The following is a 20,449-nucleotide window of genomic DNA, read 5'->3' as shown; positions in this document are numbered from 1 at the left end:
CTATCCATAAGCGCGGAAATCTCTCACCAACTATATCTATCGACACCCCTTAAAAGGTGTTTCTTTCTGCTGCTATGGAGATTTTTAGCTACATTGGGAATAGGGAAATTAATATTGAAGAAGTGTTCAATCAAGAGAAAGCTAGCACCAATCATGATCTCAATAGCCTATTTAGACAACTAAGACACGACCTTGAGAAACAATTAAGAGTATGATGGGACATCTCCACATTGGAGATGTACATCAAAGAAAAGATGACCCCACGTAAACTCAGATGGGAGCTACATCCCAATGATGATATTACCGATCAAGGACTTATGGAGGATTGGTTCAAACTTTTTAACAGATGTGAATCAGAAGTACTTAGACAGATCATTGGGAGAAGGAAACATAAATTGAAAGAAGTAGAAACCAGTATTACTCGTCTAAAAACACTTCTCACCCCTTTTGCAACCTTGAATGAATATAAAGAGAAAGAAAAAGAATTATCCCTGATTACAGCTAAATATGATAAAGATCTACAAATAAAGAAACAGAAGAAATTCAATAGAGATATCCTCGATTACAAAAATGACAAAGTGATAGACTACACAGTAATAACTATGGTGGAGAGTATATGAAAGGAGTTCTGGATGAAGTGGATATCTAGCTAGCTGTCGGAGGGATCCCTAAGAGTTAACCCAAACGCTGTTTACCCCTGTAGGGGTACTACCCTCTGGTGAGTGCGGGGTCAATAGGAGGGGAGCACCTATTCCCATATTGAGCACCCCCACCGTCACAGACTGTTTGGGATCCACTTTTCCTGAAACCCCCCCCCCCCCTTTTCTGAAGTTACTCACACCTGGTTGTGGAATTGGGACAATAATTTTATAATATTGCCACGGATACCTAATGATATTTCTATTGGACACTGCTTATTATTTGATATTTATCTGAGTTATTTATTCACTATCAGCACTTTATATTGTGACAGGAAGTCAGCTAAATCTGGGAATGTAGTCACAGGAAGGAGATACATTTCCACCTGATTTAGAAAGTCCATTAATTAATTTAGGGTGTTGGCTACAGAGCTAGCCAGCAGGAAGTTGAAAGGCCTTCACCTGTTCAGAATGAGGGAGTTAAGGCTCTATAATTTGTTCAGAGAAAGTCCTATTGTTTGCTGCCTCCAGAAGCTGTGTCCTGAAGCCATGTGGGCTGGGAGCAGGAGGACAGTCAGCGTGTGCCTCCCGACAGGATGTGTGGGCCTGGGAGAAGACCCCCCGGAGTGATGTGTGCCCGGGACGGTAACCAAGGGTGAATACGTCTCAAAGGTGAGAAGACGAACTGTTGATGTGAAAGAAACAAAAGGACTGTGTTGCCCTGTGAAGCTATTATAAAAGGACTATTGAGTGTCCGCTGTAGGACAAGGAAGTCTGCCCGACGGTAGGTTGGAGACAGACACTTAGGCAGGTTCCAGTTGTGAGAAGGTAGCCGCCCACAGAGGCAAGGATTTATTTTCTGTTTTATTTTATTTTGGATGTTTTGCTGCATACAGCCTGGTGAAGAAAACACCATTTAATAAACCACACTGTTTGTTTGCAAGCACTTGTCGGCTACCTCTCTGGGAAAACGCACCCCCCAAGGGGTCATCCACACCCGCCACCGAGCTAATCCCCTACATATGGTGGAGGTATGCAGTGGGCAGAAGCGAAGATCCCTGCAAGGAAGTGCAAATGTTTGATGAACTTTGTCTGGTGCATGAGATTGCACAATCTATGTGTGCAGGAGAGAAGATCCTGACAGAAAAAAAAAAAAAAAAAAAGTGTTTTAAAGAGACAGGGGTCTCAAAATTTTTTGATGAACTTTGTTGTGTCTGGTGCAAGTGACTGCACAAACTGTGTGCGCAGGAAAAGAGATCCTGCAAGAGAGAGAAAAACTACATGTGTTGAAGAGACAGTGGTCTGAAAATTGTTTGCTGGACTGTGAAAAATTTGTTTGTGGAGTTATTGAAGATGGGGCGGTCCAAACGCCTGAAGAATGCAAAGATAGATGAAATGAGAGACCGGATTCTATGGATGGAGGGGATGTTACCGTCTGAACCAGCCCCATCCATGCCTAAAGAGAGTCTACTAAAGAGGAAGGTTGTTGTCCCTAGCAACACTGATGAAACTGCTATGGAGACGCAGTGTGCTCAGATGAAAAGTAAGCTCAAAATGGAGGAGATGTTGAAACATCTGATTATATCAAATGCAGCTCAACAGCAAGCAAATGCAGCTCAACAGCAGGCAAATGCGGATTTTCAGCAGAGCTTTGCAGCTCAACAAAAGGCTCATCAAGAGAGCATGGCAGGCTGGAAACAGAGACGCCAGCAGCCAATGGAGGCCATCGGTTTGGAAGAAACCGAGTATGTGTGCAGGGCTGAGTTGGATGCCTTGCAACGGAAAATGGAAGAAAAGGAACAAGCCTTGGAATTGCTTAAAATGGAGCATAGAAACTTGCAGGAAACAAATGAACTACTCAAGTCTCATGTGTCACAGTGGGAAGAATCCACTGCTCTTCTTTTGGTCGAGTTGCAAAAACGCAGAGAGACTATAATGGAGAAAGATACCATCCTCATGGAAAAGGAAAGTGAAATTCAGACTTTGCAGAAGCAAAGTATGGCTGATATGTTGGAGTTGCGTAATCAGCTGGAAAAAAGTCTTCAGTCTTTGGGAGCTACAAAAATAGACCTGCAGGAGTCGCAGGAACAGAATGTTGCTCTGAAAGCGACATTGTCTCTCAGCGACAAAGAGAAAAGTGAAAGAGAGGCTAAATTACTGAGTACTGTGTATGAGCTCACTACTTTGAGCAATGTGGTAGATGAATGGCGTGCGGACTGTGAAAGTTGGAAAGGGGAAGCCCAACGTGTCCAGCAGCAGTTAAAGGAGAAAGAAGCCTGTGTGGCAGAATTACATTCTTATTCCCAGATGCTAGCCAGTGAGGTGAAAGCTCTTATGCAGGGAAAAGGAGATTGTGAACATAAGAGGGAAAAAGTAGAGGCACAGCTTCTGGAATCGCAAGTCAAGGTGTCAGAAGGTGACCGATTGTGTGCTAAGCTGTCAGAGAAGGCAAACCGACTGCAGGTTGAGTTGGACAATGTTACAAATCAGCTTTCTCAAGCAGACAGCAAATCTAGAGAAATTGCGGAAGATTTTTCTATCTTGGAATCGCAGCTGCAAGACACGCAGGAACTCTTACAGGAAGAGAGGTGTCAAAGGCTGAGTTTTAGCACAAAGCTCAAACAAATGGAAGATGAGAAAAATGGCTTCCTGGAACAATTAAAAGAGGAGGCGGAAGCAAAGAAAAACCTATCAGAGCAAGTCGCAACATTGCAAGCTCAGATAGCGGATATGAAAAAACGCATGGAAGAAAGCGTTGGTTCATTACAGTGTGTTGAAGATGTGAAAAAGAAGTTTGATCAGATGCTTGGTGAAGAGAAGACTGTGTCTGCAAAATATGCAGAAGAACGCGCACGTGCAGAAACGGAGGTGCGTGATAACGAGAGCAAAGCCCTGTTCTTGGCTCGCTCTTTGGAGGAAGCTCTAGAGTGTAAGGCTGAACTAGAAAGTGTTAAACAGCTGCGTACAGAAATGGAAGAATTGGTCAGCTCCAAGGATGATGTTGTGAAAAGCGTTCAGGAGCTAGAAAAGTCTAAGCGAGCCTTAGAACAGCAAGTAGAAGAGATGAAGATTCCGTTGCAGGAACTGGAAGAGGAATTCCAGGCAACAGAGGATCTGTCCCAAAGAGGGGATAGTGTGCCTGATGCAGTTTTTAAAAGGATCAGTGTTTTGGGGTCTGTCCTGAGTGAGCCTCAGAAATGTGACGACATGTGGCTTGAATCACCCCTTTGGAATAAACCGTTCCTTCAAAAACTTCAAGCATTGGAAAATGTATCATTAGAACTTCAGCAAACAAAGGAGCTGAGTAAGAAATGTGGTGATTTCTCAGTTCAGGCTGAAAACCTAGTGGAGAAAACTAAGGCTGTTGGTGAAAACGTGAAGCAAATGAATAAGTGCCTTTCAGGGAGTGTTTCCAAAATGGAACTGGTGAAAGACGGGTGGCAGAAGTTTGATCGTGATCTTGAGATGCATTCCATGTGGAATTCAGATAGAGAAAAAGAACTAGGTGACCTTGAGCGGTCAAATAGTTCAGCAGAAAGTGCATTGAAGAAACCTGTAAAAGAATGTGTTGCAGTTCCATGCTTCTTCACTGATGCAGAGAGGAGGTCTATAATGGATACCACCCAGATCGCTGGGTTCAACTGTGTTGTTGCCTTTGACCCCTATGTTGGTGGAAGGAAAGTTGATGATGTTCTGGTTGGCTTCTTCTGTGAAGAGTTTGGCAAGAAATATAAACTGAATATCAAATCAAATAGTAGGCCTTTACTGCGACTCGCTCAGGAGGGCGAAAAGTTTAAGAAGTTGATGAGTGCAAATGCTTCAGATCTGCCTATGAATATGAAATGTTTGGTGAATGATATTGATATCTCTGGGAAAAGGAACAGGGGTCACTTTGAAGAAATGTGTGACAGCCTGTTGTCTCAATTGGAAAATCCTCTGCACAGCATCTTAGAGCAAGCAAAGCTCAAGAAGGAAGATCATTCCCTTTTACAACAAAAAGTCAATGATTGTGTACAGCTGTATGGAGAGGCAACTCAAGTCACAGAGGGATGTCAAGAGTCCCTACTTGGAACAAAGCTTAGTGAAGCAAAGGTTCTCAAAGTTTTGTTCCAAGTAGGGACTCTTGACATCCCTCTGTGACTTGAGTTGCCTCTCCATACAGCTGTACACAATCATTGACTTTTTGTTGTAAAAGGGAATGATCTTCCTTCTTGAGCTTTGCTTGCTCTAAGATGCTGTGCAGAGGATTTTCCAATTGAGACAACAGGCTGTCACACATTTCTTCAAAGTGACCCCTGTTCCTTTTCCCAGAGATATCAATATCATTCACCAAACATTTCATATTCATAGGCAGATCTGAAGCATTTGCACTCATCAACTTCTTAAACTTTTCGCCCTCCTGAGCGAGTCGCAGTAAAGGCCTACTATTTGATTTGATATTCAGAAAATAAATCCTTGCCTCTGTGGGCGGCTACCTTCTCACAACTGGAACCTGCCTAAGTGTCTGTCTCCAACCTACCGTCGGGCAGACTTCCTTGTCCTACAGCGGACACTCAATAGTCCTTTTATAATAGCTTCACAGGGCAACACAGTCCTTTTGTTTCTTTCACATCAACAGTTCGTCTTCTCACCTTTGAGACGTATTCACCCTTGGTTACCGTCCCGGGCACACATCACTCCGGGGGGTCTTCTCCCAGGCCCACACATCCTGTCGGGAGGCACACGCTGACTGTCCTCCTGCTCCCAGCCCACATGGCTTCAGGACACAGCTTCTGGAGGCAGCAAACAATAGGACTTTCTCTGAACAAATTATAGAGCCTTAACTCCCTCATTCTGAACAGGTGAAGGCCTTTCAACTTCCTGCTGGCTAGCTCTGTAGCCAACACCCTAAATTAATTAATGGACTTTCTAAATCAGGTGGAAATGTATCTCCTTCCTGTGACTACATTCCCAGATTTAGCTGACTTCCTGTCACAATATGCACTTGAAAAGAGCACTATTTTTAAACTAAATGCTAGCAGTTTTTAGGGATCGAAATATTATCACAACTAATTGTTTTAAAATTGGTTTATTAATTTTTCTAGATTTGATTATTTATTGTCACATTGGATTGTCACACGCATATTTTATCAACGTTTATTTTAAGATCACCACACTGAATTAATTTATTTATATATTTATTCACTATATATCATATTCACTTAGTGATTACTACCAATTTGTGATCTAATTGACACACCTTTGTATTTATTATCTTATACCTCTAATTTATATTCAATATATAGTGACCCACTCACTGATCTATATATATACACATCCCTCACCCATTCTACCAACTACATTTTCTGACAGCGCCATTTACCTCCACACCCACTCAGATTTTTCAGATATAGCTTTGCTATATTTTGAGGTAGGCTGCAGTCATCTTGCACACACCTATCCATAAGCGCGGAAATCTCTTACCAACTATAAGCATTTCAAGCAATTATAAAAACAGTTTTCAGTCCTTTAGAAAAAAAATGATGAAACCACATGAATTAAAGTAGAACTTTATGTAAAAAAAGTAAAAATGGGTAAAAAGACAGGATTTTTAGTGCAGAAGAGACACCTACCTGCCTGTCTGCCCCTGTACAGTGACCTACGTACTGTAGAAATTTGGTGTTGCTAAAGCTGACTGAACTTTATGCACATGCACAGGAGTGACATCATATTGTTGCAGCCAGGGGCTGACTGGCAACTTTCATCCCAGGGGGCAAGTACAAACAATAGGCCCATGGTGCATCGACTCGGCCCCCATCCCACTCTCTTTCCGGCCTCCTCCAGACCCCCATTCCAGGCTGAAGTTCCGCTCAAGGTACTCTCTACTCACCGGCCAAATCTGGTTTCCTGAACCTGGCCAACCGGGGCAGTGGGGGGAGCTGGGACAGCTCGGTCGGGGCTGGCCGGAGGAGGAGGGTCCCCAGTGGGGCAGGACACCGGCCTCTGCTCAGACACAGCTTACACCATCCATGCTGGGGGGGAGGGCTGCGATCTGTCCTTGTCTTTATCCCACACTCAGTAGGTCAGTGGTGGGGGCTTTTTACTTCTCTTCACCAGGAATCCTTTAGGCATGTCTGTGGCAGAAGCAGTGCAGTCTTTTTATGGGGCATCAGAGTGGCCCGGGGGGCAATTGCCCCCCTGCCCCCTGGCCCAGTCCTCCCCTGGTCCCAGCCAATGAAAGCAGCCCACAATCAATATCTGAAAGTCAGCTGCTCAAAGATGTCTTGGCATGAATTCTGTACACAGTCCCTGATTCTCTGCCTATTAGCAATCCTGAGTGTTTTAAAGTCGGCATCGTCATAGATACACCATACAGTATCTATGGACGAGCAGCTTTGTCACTTAAGGACAGGACTACAGAACACCTCCCCCATCCCATCTTCTTCATAAAAATAGGGAGGGTGTGCTGTAGTTAACATTGAGAATTAGGAACAATGCTAACCAATAAACCAATAGAGCAAGGCATGTACACAGAGCACAGGGAATTTATCAGATCACCAGATTTCTGGCAAGATCAACAGATCATTTTTACACTTATCCTGTCACCTACTGTCATCTAGGGGCTTTTATTGGTAAATGTAACAGACAAAAATGAAGCAAATAAGAGTTCATTGTTCGGGTTTACACAAGGAGGATTAAGCTGTATTAGATTTCATTATTGTTATACAAGTGCCCCACTAAACGTACACATTTTTCTATCTCAAAATCTATGTACTCCTTTTTATAAATATGTTGTATTAAACATTTGAGGTCTCATACAGGCTTCAACAGCATAGCGCACTAAACCTATCTTCTAGCCAGAGCAGTGTAAGGAATGTACCATACTAAATAGAAGCCTTCTTACATGTGTATGCAACCTGTGATGTTATTGTAGGGATAGAGCAGCCATTGGGACCAGAGCCCCCTAGTCAGGGCCACCATCAGGGGGGGACAGCCGATACACATGTAGAGGGCCTGAGCGCTTGGAGGGGCCCGGACCCCGGCATCCAGGAAGTGTGCAGGAGACAGTAGCCAGGGAAGACATAAGGCAGGAGAGGCGCCAAAGGATAAGTGCATAGTAAGCACAGTAAGCTAGCTGGCAGGGCTGGGACTCGAGAGATGTTATGAGGGAGGGACTTAAGAGCCTTTCAGCTACTCATTGGCTGAGGAGGCAACAGGAGGCAAGCTGCTCTGCCTCCTGCTGGCCCCTTAGCCAGTGGGTACCAAGGGTGATCTGTCCATCACTGCAGAGCCTGGTGCTTCCTCTGCTGATGGGATTGAATTCTTCTGCAAAGAACCTGCTGCGGAGATCGAGGTAAGAGAGCTGCTAGAAGATATGTACAGTTCATAGCCTGTGACCCGCCTCCTGCCCTGGTAATAACAGTCACTGTATTTACAACCCTATTGGTGTCCTTTTAGAAGGGTGAAAGTAACTTCGCATAGGTATTAGCTTTTGTCACCATGTTAAAAGGACAGCAGTATGGGTAGCATTACAGTGACTGTTATTAGTCCAGGTTCACTAAACTAGCCAATAGGGTTGAACGAACCCAGACTGTATTGTTCGTGTTCATACCGGACTTTTGGGTATTCGGTACCCGGACCCGAACCCGGACATTTCACTGTATGTTCGGGTACTGTCCGTTGTTCGGTAACGTTATTTGATGTTTTGGCGCGGTTTTAATGGTACGCTTTCAACAGGTGCAAGGCAGCCAATCAGCAAGCTTTTAACTAGTGTGCCCTAGAAGCCATCACAGCCATGTCTACTAATGGCATGGCTGTGATTGGCCAGAGCAGCATGTGACCCAGACTCTATATAAGCTGGAGTCACACAGCACCGCGCGTTACTCTGCTATAACTTTACTAGGGACAGGTTCCTGACTACTACTGCTGAGGGAGAGATAGGAGTTTACTGTAGGGTCAGGCTGGAGATTGCTTTTAGGGAAAGCATAGGAACAATCTGCTTTATCATACAACGATCTACATTGATTTGATTGTGTGGGGTGCAGTGCACAATCTTTTTGCCCGGAGGGAGACATAGGAGTTTACTGTAGGGCCAGGCTGGAGAGATTGCTTGTAGGGAAAGCATAGGATAGGAATAATCTGCTTTAATCAGACAGCGATCTACATTGATTGTATTTTGTGGGGGTGCAGTGAACGATCTTTATGCCCTGACCTGAGCCAAGTGAGGAGGAGAAAGGAGAAACAAAAAAAATGTTATCAGTCTGTTAGGCGTGCGGTGCTGCACATTTCATGCAAGCTGAGTGCATATGTGTGTACTTAATCTGCATTTAAAAAAGAAAAAAAAAATGTTACTTCATATTTAACTTTGACATACAGTCTTTAGCCAGACACTGCTTTTCTAACCTGCTCTTAAAAAAGCACCAATGTGAGGGGAAAATCATTCTTTTTCAGTATTTCATTCAAATGTTTTTTTTATTTTTTTTTATTCAATAGCAGAATAGAACAACAACAATATCCAACCTGTTAGGCGTGCGGTGCTGCACATTTCATGCAAACTCAGTGCATATGTGTGTGCCTAATCTGCATTTAAAAAAGAAAAACATTTTTTCCTTCATATTTATCTTTAAAGACTGTATGTCAGACAGACATTGCTTTTCTAACCTGCTCTTCGAAAAGCACCAATGTGAGGGGAAAATAATTATTTTACAGTATTTAGGGTAAAAAAAATATTTTTCAGTTTTTCATTCAAATGAGTTTTTTTTCTATTCAATAGCGGAATAGAACAACAGTATCCAACCTGTTAGGCGTGCGGTGTGTATCGGGCATTTCCTACAACCTCAGTGCATATGTGTCTGCTTAATCTGCATTTTAAAAAGAAAAAAACTTTTTTCCTTCATATTTTACTGTGACTTAAAGTGTTGAGACAGACACTGCATTTCAAATCTGCTATTCAACAAGCACCAATTAAGGGGACAATTATTTTTCAGTTTTTCATTCATACATTACAGTGCGATACACCCATTGCATACTGTTGTATTGTGCATTGCAATAAAAAAAAACATTTAGGGGCAAAAAAAGTTGATTGCGGCCCTGTCTGCATATGTTACAGTGAGATACACCCATTGCATACTGTTGTATTGCGCATTGCAATAAAAAAAAAACATTTAGGGGCAAAAACAGTTGATTGCGGCCCTGTCTGCATATGTAACAGTGAGATATACCCATTGCATACTGTTGTATTGCGCCTTGCAATAAAAAAAAACATTTAGGGGCAAAATAAGTTGATTGCGGCCCTGTCCGCATATGTTACAGTGAGATACACCCATTGCATACTGTTGTATTGGGCATTGCAATAAAAAAAAACATTTAGGGGCAAAAACAGTTGATTGCGGCCCTGTCTGCATATGTAACAGTGAGCTTCACCCATTGCATACTGTTGAATTGCGCCTTGCAATAAAAAAAACATTCAGGGGCAAAAACAGTTGATTGCGGCCCTGTCCGCATATGTTACAGTGAGATACACCCATTGCATACTGTTGTATTGAGCTTTGCAGTAAAAAAACATTTAGGGGCAAAAAAAGTTGATTGCGGCCCTGTCCGCATATGTTACAGTGAGATACACCCATTGCATACTGTTGTATTGCGCTTTGCAGTAAAAAAAAAACATTTAGGGGCAAAAAAAGTTGATTGCGGCCCTGTTCACATATGTTACAGTGAGATACACCCATTGCATACTGTTGTATTGCGCTTTGCAATAAAAAAAAACATTTAGGGGCAAAAAAAGTTGATTTCGGCCCTGTCCGCATATGTTACAGTGAGATACAACCATTGCATACTGTTGTATTGCGCTTTGCAGTAAAAAAAACATTTAGGGGCAAAAAAAGTTGATTGCGGCCCTGTCCGCATATGTTACAGTGAGATACACCCATTGCATACTGTTGTATTGCGCTTTGCAGTAAAAAAAAAACATTTAGGGGCAGAAAAAAAGTTGATTGCGGCCCTGTCCGCATATGTTACAGTGACATCCACCCATTGCATACTGTTGTATTGCGCTTTGCTGTAAAAAAAAAAATTTAGGGGCAAAAAAAGTTGATTGCGGCCCTGTCCGCATGTGTTACAGTGACATACACCCTTTCTATACTGTTGTTCTATTCCGTTATTCAGTAAACACCCATTTAGGGAAAAAATATTACATTGCGGCCTAGTCTGCATATTTTACTGTGAGATACACCCTTTGGATACTGTCGTTCTCTTCCGCTATTCAATAAACACCCATTTAGGGAAAAAATATTACATTGCGGCCTAGTCTGCATATTTTACTGTGATATACACCCTTTGGATACTGTTGTTCTATTCCGCTATTCAATAAACACCCATTTAGGGAAAAAATATTACATTGCGGCCTAGTCTGCATATGTTACAGCGCAACAAGACACACAGGTCTCGCATGGAGGCCCAGTTACTGGTGAAGTGGTGCTGTTCCGCAGAGCGATTCATGCGTGCGTGCTGCCGCTGAAACTCCACTATGGCATGCTGCTGCTCGCACAGTCTGGCCAGCATGTGCAAGGTGGAGTTCCACCTTGTGGGCACGTCACATATGAAGCGGTGAGCGGGAAGGCCGAAGTTACGCTGCAGCGCTGACAGGCGAGCAGCAGCAGGGTGAGAACGCCGAAAGTGCGCACAGACGGCGCGCACTTTCTGCAGCAGCTCTGACATATCGGGGTAATTTCTAAGGAACCTCTGCACCACCAAATTCAGCACATGCGCCAGGCAAGGGATGTGTGTCAAACCGGCTAGGCCCAGAGCTGCTACGAGATTTCGCCCATTATCGCACACCACCATGCCGGTCTTGAGGCTTACTGGCACCAACAACTCATCGGTCTGCTGTTGAATGCCCCTCCACAACTGTCTCTTATGCTGGTCATGCAAAAACAATTTCTTCCTTCAAAAAAATTTTCATTTTAAAAATGTTTGTTCGATTTTCTAATCATTAGTGGGGTCAAATTAATGTTCGTTTTTGACCACAGTGATGGGAAAATTCAAAGGAGCAGAATAGAAAACTTCTTGGTCAAAGGAATTTTCAGACAGTGTATGTGGTTTTGGTTCAGAAATTACATTCATTTTAAAACTGAATCCCAAAGACATTCTTTCATTCAGCGAATGTACAAAGATTTTTCGTATGAATATTCTCGTTCGACAATCGATACGTGTATGGCCAACATAAAGACCGGTTCACAGATATACTGTTTGCTTTTGATCTGTTTCTACAGTACTTTTGCTGGGCGTTTTGCGTTTTTGCACACGCGTTTTTGCTGCGATTTGCGTTTTGCATTTTTTTGGCCAATTTGTTGTTGGGCAAATTAAAAAACGCTAATCGTGGCAAAAATGCACTACATGTTTTTTTTGCAGCTTCTCTATTGAAGTCTTTTGAACCAAGAAAGCAAAAAAAAGCACCGTTTTGCATTGAAAAAAGTCCTTGACCCTTTCCAACTATGCAGCGGCTGAAAAAAAGCATAGATGTGAACGTGTCACATAGGAAAGCATGTTAAATGAACTGTAGTGCGTTTCTGCAAAAAGCACCAAAAAATGCATAGATGTGAACCAGGTCTAAGACATTAAGTAGCAGCAGCATGCTTTTTTTTTTTTTTTTTTTTTGTATCGCCAGCAATAATGGGTTTAAAAAACAAAATAAAATTAGCCCTTTATGGTACAAAAAGAGCAGATAATCGCTACTATATCATGTTCGTTTATACTGTGAAACAGTGAAAGTAATAATTTATATTACTTATATCATATATATATAATACAAACCCAAATCCAAAAAAGTTGGGACACTGTACAAATTGTGAATAAAAAAGGAATGGACTCATTTACAAATCTCATAAACTTATATTTTATTCACAATATAATATAGCTAACATATCAAATGTTGAAAGTGAGACATTTTGAAATGTCATGCCAAATATTGTCTCATTTTGGATTTCATGAGAGCTACACATTCCAAAAAAGTTGGGACAGTGTAACGTTCATGCGTTTTTGTTAGTGGATGGATTTACAGCTGCAGAATTATTACACTCAGTAGCCTTGTAGAGAATCTGTTGAACAAACATATCCAACTCTCAGGACTTCATCACCGTGTACAGCCTGTTATATACCATATATATATTAATAGATGTTTAATGGAGGGATAGAATATATGAGGATGTATAGATGAGAGACAGGCTATTGTATGGTGAGCACTAGAAGTAGTATTAGGAGAGTTGCAGGTGATGGTAAAGCAGATAGGTTCTGATGTCAAGTATAGTGCAGATGGTAAGAGGACACAGATGGAGTATACTTAGACAGAGTAACCTAGTGCAAGGATAGTTGAAGGTAGTCCCAAGAGCTAACAGTCTATGCAGATGATAGTGAATAGATAGATACAGATAGTCTTGGTAATTGCAGTAGATGACAGTAGGAGATTGGTTAGTAAGAATCCCCTGCGGGGTACTTATCACTTAGATAGGTTTAGTAGTAACAGTGTCCATTGGAGAGGGGTGATCCCGTAGCGAGATACGGATCACCAGCGAGGTTTCCGGCTTCAGTTCAGCAAGGGAGAATGTCAGCAGCTCCGACTTCACAGGAATAGATGCGGTGAACATGTGGTTTGAACGAGCGATGAGTGAGAGCAAACCGGCGATTGAAATAGCCGCTCATAGCGGCGCTCGGCAATGATGTCATCCGGTCTTAAAGGTATATGCGTCCCTTGTTACACAAAATGGGACGCAATTAGCAGAGGAGAAATATGGAGACAAGGGTACCAGAGGTACCAGAACATTACAGTACCCCCCCCCCCCTTAAGGCCGGCTCCGGAAGGCCTCTAGAACTGGTTTTTCCGGATATTTCGAGTGGAAATTGTGAATCAGTCTAGGGGCATGTATATCGGAGGTATCCAGCCAGGTGTCATCTTGGGGCCCATAGTTCTTCCATCGTACAAGATACTGGAGTCTTCTTCTATTGAAACGGGAATCCAAAATTTCTTTTATCTCAAATTCTTCTCTACCTTCCACTTGTACAGGAGGTGGAGGTGAGATAGTAGGCCTTATTCCTTGGTTAGGAACATGGGGCTTCAGTAGAGACACATGGAAGACAGGATGTATCTTGAGGTCTACTGGCAATGTGAGTTGTACTGCAGCTTTTCCAATAAGCTTCTCTATTGGAAAAGGTCCCAGAAATAGAGGTCCAAGTTTTTTACTAGGAATTTTTAGTCTCAGATTTTTTGTAGAAAGCCAAACAAGATCCCCAATGGCATATTGGGGAGAGGGTTTCCTACGGAGGTCGTAGTACTTTTTTTGTTGGCTATGAGCATGGGATATGGTATTGTTGAGTAATCCCAGAGAATCCTTTATCTGGGCAAGATAATCAGATGCCACTGGATTACTTGATGGCAAGATACGTGGAGGAAGGAGTGTGGGATGAAACCCATAATTCAGGTAAAACGGACTTTGCTTAGTAGTGCTATGAGTAGAGTTGTTATAGGCGAATTCCGCCAGCGGGAGGAGATCTGCCCAATCGTCCTGTAGATACGAAGTATAGCAACGCAGGTACTGTTCAATGCACTGGTTAACTCTCTCTGTCTGTCCGTTGGTCTGAGGGTGGTAGGGAGAAGTAAGGTTACGCTCTATTCGCAGTATCTGACATAGAGCTAGCCAAAACTTTGAGATGAATTGTGAACCACGGTCAGACAGCAGTGTTTTTGGAATACCATGTAACTTAAAGACATGTTTCACAAGTAATTCCGCTGTTTGTTTGGATGAAGGTAGTTTTCGGATAGGCGTGAAATGTGCCATCTTGGTCAGATGGTCCACTGACACCAAGATGGTGTTGAATCCTTTGGAAGGTGGTAGTTCCACTATGAAGTCTAAGGATATCACTTCCCACGGAACCTGGGGTATCGGTAAACTACAAAGTAACCCCGATGGTTTTGTGTTGTCAATTTTAGACCTTGCACAGATATCACAAGATGAAACGAACTTTTTTACGGTTGTCTTCATGTCTGGCCACCAAAATTGCCTAGTGAGTAGATTGAGAGTTTTAGTCATACCCATATGTCCTGCCATAGGTACATCATGCGACAATTCTAAGATCTTGGTTCGCATAGTAGGGGGTATGTATAATTTATCGTTGTAGTAGAGGAAGCCTTCTGCGTCAGTAGTTAGTTGTGGTGGAGGTGAGTCCAATCCTATGCTGTGCAAAATCTCCTGCTTCAGGGAGCGAACGACTCCGATAATACGTTCAAGTGGTATTATAGGAACTGAGGGAACCTCAGTACAATCTTTCTCGGCTAGTCGTGAGAGTGCATCCGCTTTTTTATTTTTGTCTGTGGGGGGCGTGTAAGTCACTAAAAAATTAAATCTCAGAAAGAATAACGACCACTGTACCTGCCGGTGGGAAAGAGTTCTATTAGTTTGAAGGTATTGAAGGTTTTTGTGATCAGTATATATCAGAATTGGCAATTGAGTGCCCTCTAGTAGATGTCGCCAATTCTCTAACGCCAGTTTTATGGCTAATAACTCCTTCTCACCTACTGGGTAGTTCACCTCGGGGCTACTTAATGACTTTGAGAAGAAAGCAACTGGGTGAAGAGGTGAGGTGTTTGTTGGTCGTTGTGAGAGAACTGCTCCTACTGCCATATTAGACGCATCTACCTCCAAGATGTATTGAAGGGATGGGTCTGGATGGCATAGTATGGGGGCAGTAGTAAAGCTTGATTTCAGCAGAGAGAATGCTCCACTTGCTTCTTTTGACCAATTAAATGGTTTCTTCGTGCTTGTAAGTTGTGTGAGAGGTTTCACAATCGCAGAGAAGTTCTTAATGAATTTCCTATAGTAATTAGAGAATCCTAGGAACCTTTGTAATGCTTTGCGAGTGGTTGGCACAGGCCAATCCAGAATGCAGGATATTTTGCTCATGTCCATTTTGATTCCACTTTTAGATATAATATATCCTAGGAATAGTACTTCCTCTTTATGAAACAAACATTTCTTTGATTTAACATATAAGTTATGTGCAAGTAGTCTTGACAACACAAGTCTCACATGTTTTATGTGCTCAGGTAAGGAATGAGAATAGATAAGTATATCGTCCAAATATACTACCATACAAACATCAAGCAAGTCTCGGAATATCTCATTTATAAACCGTTGGAAGGCTGCGGGAGCATTACATAGCCCAAATGGCATTACAAGGTACTCAAACAGTCCGTATCTGGTTCTGAATGCCGTCTTCCATTCATCCCCTTTACGGATTCGAATTAAATTGTATGCCCCTTTTAGGTCCAATTTTGAAAAGAAAGAAGCCCCACGCACCTGTTCGATAAGTTCAGGAATAAGAGGTAAAGGATAACGATCCTTTATTGTGATGGCATTTAATTGTCTGAAATCAATGATAGGCCTAAGGCTAGAGTCCTTATTGCGGACGAAGAAGAGCCCAGCAGCAGTGGAGGAAGTAGAAGGTTGGATGAATCCTTTTGCCAAGTTCTCATCCAGATACTCCTTAAGATGAGAGAGTTCATCCTGTGAGAGAGGATAAACATGTCCGAAAGGCAACTTGCTATTAGGGAGTAGATCGATACAACAATCATAGTCCCTATGGGGAGGTAGCATTTGAGCGTTTTTCTCAAGGAAAACCTCAGATAAATCCTGATAACACTTGGGAATAATGTCATCCGGCAGTACAGACAGGATCCTATCATGTGTGGGGAGGTTACACGTCGTCTCACAATAGTGAGAAGAGAAGGCTAACGTTCTTGTTTTCCAATCGATGATTGGTTGATGTATGTGTAACCAGGGAAGTCCCAAAATGATTGGAAAATGTGGTGAAGTTAATACATCAAAGGTGGTGGTCTCCACATGAGACTCGTCAGCAGTTACAAGGAGTGCCTGTGTCTGACTGGTGATAGGACCAGAGGATAAAGGGGTACCGTTAATAAAACTAACGGAGACAGGTTTGGGTTTTGAAACAATAGGTATTTTATTAAGGGAGACAAAACAATTGTCAATGTAGTTTCCACAAGATCCGGTGTCAATCATAGCCTTGGTGGTGATCCTAGTTTGGTCCCACTGCAATGTTAATTGAACAAAAAGATAAGGATTAGAAAAGGAAGTTGTGAGTCCCCCTAGAAAGACATTTGAACACTCACCCTCTTTTCTGTGGACAAGAGGACAGCCGTTTACCAAATGATTCGGGGATGCGCAGTACATGCAAAGATGTTCGGTTTTCCTCCTGGCACGTTCAGAAAGGGTCAGAGGTGGACGTATCATTCCTACTTCCATAGGAGTAGGGTCAGCAGGCAACATCCGAGAAGGACTGGAAAATGGTGAGCCCATCTTCTCAGCCTTTCTTTCTCGTAGTCGTCTGTCAATATTGATACTGGTCTGTATCAGTCCCTCTAGAGTGCCAGGTAAATCCGCTCGGGCGAGCTCGTCTTTAACGGCCTCAGATAGGCCGAGTCTAAACTGCGTTCGCAAAGATGTGTCGTTCCACCCTGAATCAGGGGACCATCTTTTAAAATTCGCCACGAAATCTTCAACAGGTCTCCTTCCTTGTTTTAAGGCCCGTAATTGGGTATCAGCGGTACTCTGCTTGTTGGGGTCTTCATATAAACTAGCAAGTTGTGCTAGAAATAAGGGATAAGAATTAAGGAGTGGATCATCCTTTTCAAAGAGAGCATCTGCCCAGGCCCGGGGTTCACCCGTTAAATAGGAGATGATGGTACAAACCTTAATTTGGTCAGTGGTGTAGGTTAGAGGTTTTAACAAAAAAAAAACAATCGACATGCGTTTTTAAATTCACAGAATTTGCTCCGATCACCAGAAAACACTATAGGAGGGTTTATCTTAGGCTCACGGGGCTGAGCAGCAGGAGGCTGTGTGAGACGGCCAAGCTGCTGTCTCAAGGTCTGATTTTCATTTTGTACCTCTGTAAGCGCAAGGATCAATGCATCTACTTGCTGTTTTAATTGTAGTACATGAGTGGATAATTCTGCTGAATCCATATTTCTTTTAAAGGCTCGTTCAATCTGTAACGTTCATGCGTTTTTGTTAGTGGATGGATTTACAGCTGCAGAATTATTACACTCAGTAGCCTTGTAGAGAATCTGTTGAACAAACATATCCAACTCTCAGGACTTCATCACCGTGTACAGCCTGTTATATACCATATATATATTAATAGATGTTTAATGGAGGGATAGAATATATGAGGATGTATAGATGAGAGACAGGCTATTGTATGGTGAGCACTACAAGTAGTATTAGGAGAGTTGCAGGTGATGGTAAAGCAGATAGGTTCTGATGTCAAGTATAGTGCAGATGGTAAGAGGACACAGATGGAGTATACTTAGACAGAGTAACCTAGTGCAAGGATAGTTGAAGGTAGTCCCAAGAGCTAACAGTCTATGCAGATGATAGTGAATAGATACAGATAGTCTTGGTAATTGCAGTAGATGACAGTAGGAGATTGGTTAGTAAGAATCCCCTGCGGGGTACTTATCACTTAGATAGGTTTAGTAGTAACAGTGTCCATTGGAGAGGGGTGATCCCGTAGCGAGATACGGATCACCAGCGAGGTTTCCGGCTTCAGTTCAGCAAGGGAGAATGTCAGCAGCTCCGACTTCACAGGAATAGGTGCGGTGAACATGTGGTTTGAACGAGCGGTGAGTGAAAGTAAACCGGCGATTGAAATAGCCGCTCATAGCGGCGCTCGGCAATGATGTCATCCGGTCTTAAAGGTATATGCGTCCCTTGTTACACAAGATGGGACGCAATTAGCAGAGGAGAAATATGGAGACAAGGGTACCAGAGGTACCAGAACATTACAGACAGGTAGCAATAAGAGGCCGGAAAAGTTAAATGTACATATAAGGAACAGCTGGAGGACCAATTTGCAACTTGATTAGGTCAATTGGCAACATGATTGGGTAAAAAAAGAGCCTCTCAGAGTGGCAGTGTCTCTCAAAAGTCAAGATGGGCAGAGGATCACCAATTCCCCCAATGCTGCGGCGAAAAATAGTGGAGCAATATCAGAAAGGAGTTTCTCAGAGAAAAATTTGAAAGAGTTTGGAGTTATCAACATCTACAGTACATAATATCATCCAAAAATTCAGAGAATCTGGAACAAAATCCGTGCGTAAGGGTCAAGGTCGGAAAACCATACTGGATGCTCGTGATCTTCGGGCCCTTAGACGGCACTGCATCACATACAGGAATGCTACTGTAATGGAAATCACAACATGGGCTCAGGAATACTTCCAGAAAACATTGTCGGTGAACCCAATCCACCGTGGCATTCGCAATTGCCATCTAAAACTTGATAGGCCAAAAAAGTAGCCATATCTAAACATGATCCAGAAGCATAGGCATTTTCTCTGGACCAAGGCTCATTTAAAATGGTCTCTGGCAAAGTGGAAAACTGTTCTGTGGTCAGACGAATCAAAATTTGAAGTTCTTTTTGGAAAACTGGGACGGCATGTCATCCGGACTAAAGAGGACAAGGACAACCCAAGTTGTTATCAGCGCTTATGGAATGGGCAGGTTACACACCTGGATAGGCACCATCAATGCTGAAAGGTATATCCAAGTTATAGAACAACATATGCTCCCATCCAGACGTCGTCTCTTTTAGGGAAGACCTTGCGTTTTCCAACATGACAATGCCAGACCACATACTGCATCAATTACAACATCGTGGCTGCGTAGAAGAAGGATCCGGGTACGGACATGGCCAGCCTGCAGTCCAGATCTTTCACCTATAGAAAACATTTGGCGCATCATAAAGAGGAAGATGTGACAAAGAAGACCTAAGACAGTTGAGCAACTGGAAGCCTGTATTAGACAAGAATGGGACAAAATTCCTATTCCTAAACTTGAGCAACTTGTCTCCTCAGTCCCCAGACGTTTGCAGACTGCTATAAAAAGAAGAGGGGAGGCCACACAGTGGTAAACATGGCCTTGTCCCAACTTTTTTGAGATGTGTTGATGCCATGACATTTAAAATCAACTTATTTTTCTCTTAAAATGATACATTTTCTCAGTTTAAACATTTGATATGTCATCTATGTTGCATTCTGAATAAAATATTGAAATGTGAAACTTCCACATCATTGCATTCTGTTTTTATTCACAATTTGTACAGTGTCCCAACTTTTTTGGAATCGGGTTTGTAATAAACACAAACAGAAAAAGGCTATATGGGCATTTTAACTGAGTCAGACATGAAGCTATATTAATGGGTGGAAGGGAGATATAAATCTTTTATGTTAAAGAAGTACCAAAAGATGAGACTTTTTTTTTCTCATGGATATAATCATTTTAAATATAATGCACAATACTGGTAAAAGTTTACTTTAAATGTATTTGTAATCCCTCATATTAATTCCAGTCTATTAGCCTCCACTTTCTCTGGGTTCAGATGCTGATCTTCCCTGCACAGAGTCTATAAAGTGATTTTTTTTTTTTTAAACAAACATGTTATACTTACCTGCTCTGTGTAATGGTTTTGCACAGAGCAGCCCTGATTCATCTCTACTGGGGTCCCACAAAGACGCTTCTGGCTCCTCCTGCCTTCAGAGTGCCCCGATAGCAAGTTGCAAAGTATAGTATAGAGTGCCCCTATAGCAAGTTGAAAAAACTTCTGCCTTTAGAAATTCCTGCCCAGGACTACATGTCCCATGAGGCATTGCTCCTCACACTTTCACATTCACAAGTTCTCAGGTACTTACTGACATGTATGGATGGTGTACTAAACTGTATGTGTGCTGCACTGTGTATTCTGACATGTATGGACAGTGTACT

Source organism: Pelophylax lessonae (assembly GCF_965119305.1).
Source record: "Pelophylax lessonae genome assembly, chromosome: 3".
Lineage (NCBI taxonomy): Eukaryota > Metazoa > Chordata > Amphibia > Anura > Ranidae > Pelophylax > Pelophylax lessonae.
Note: the sequence above shows the minus strand (reverse complement) of the source record.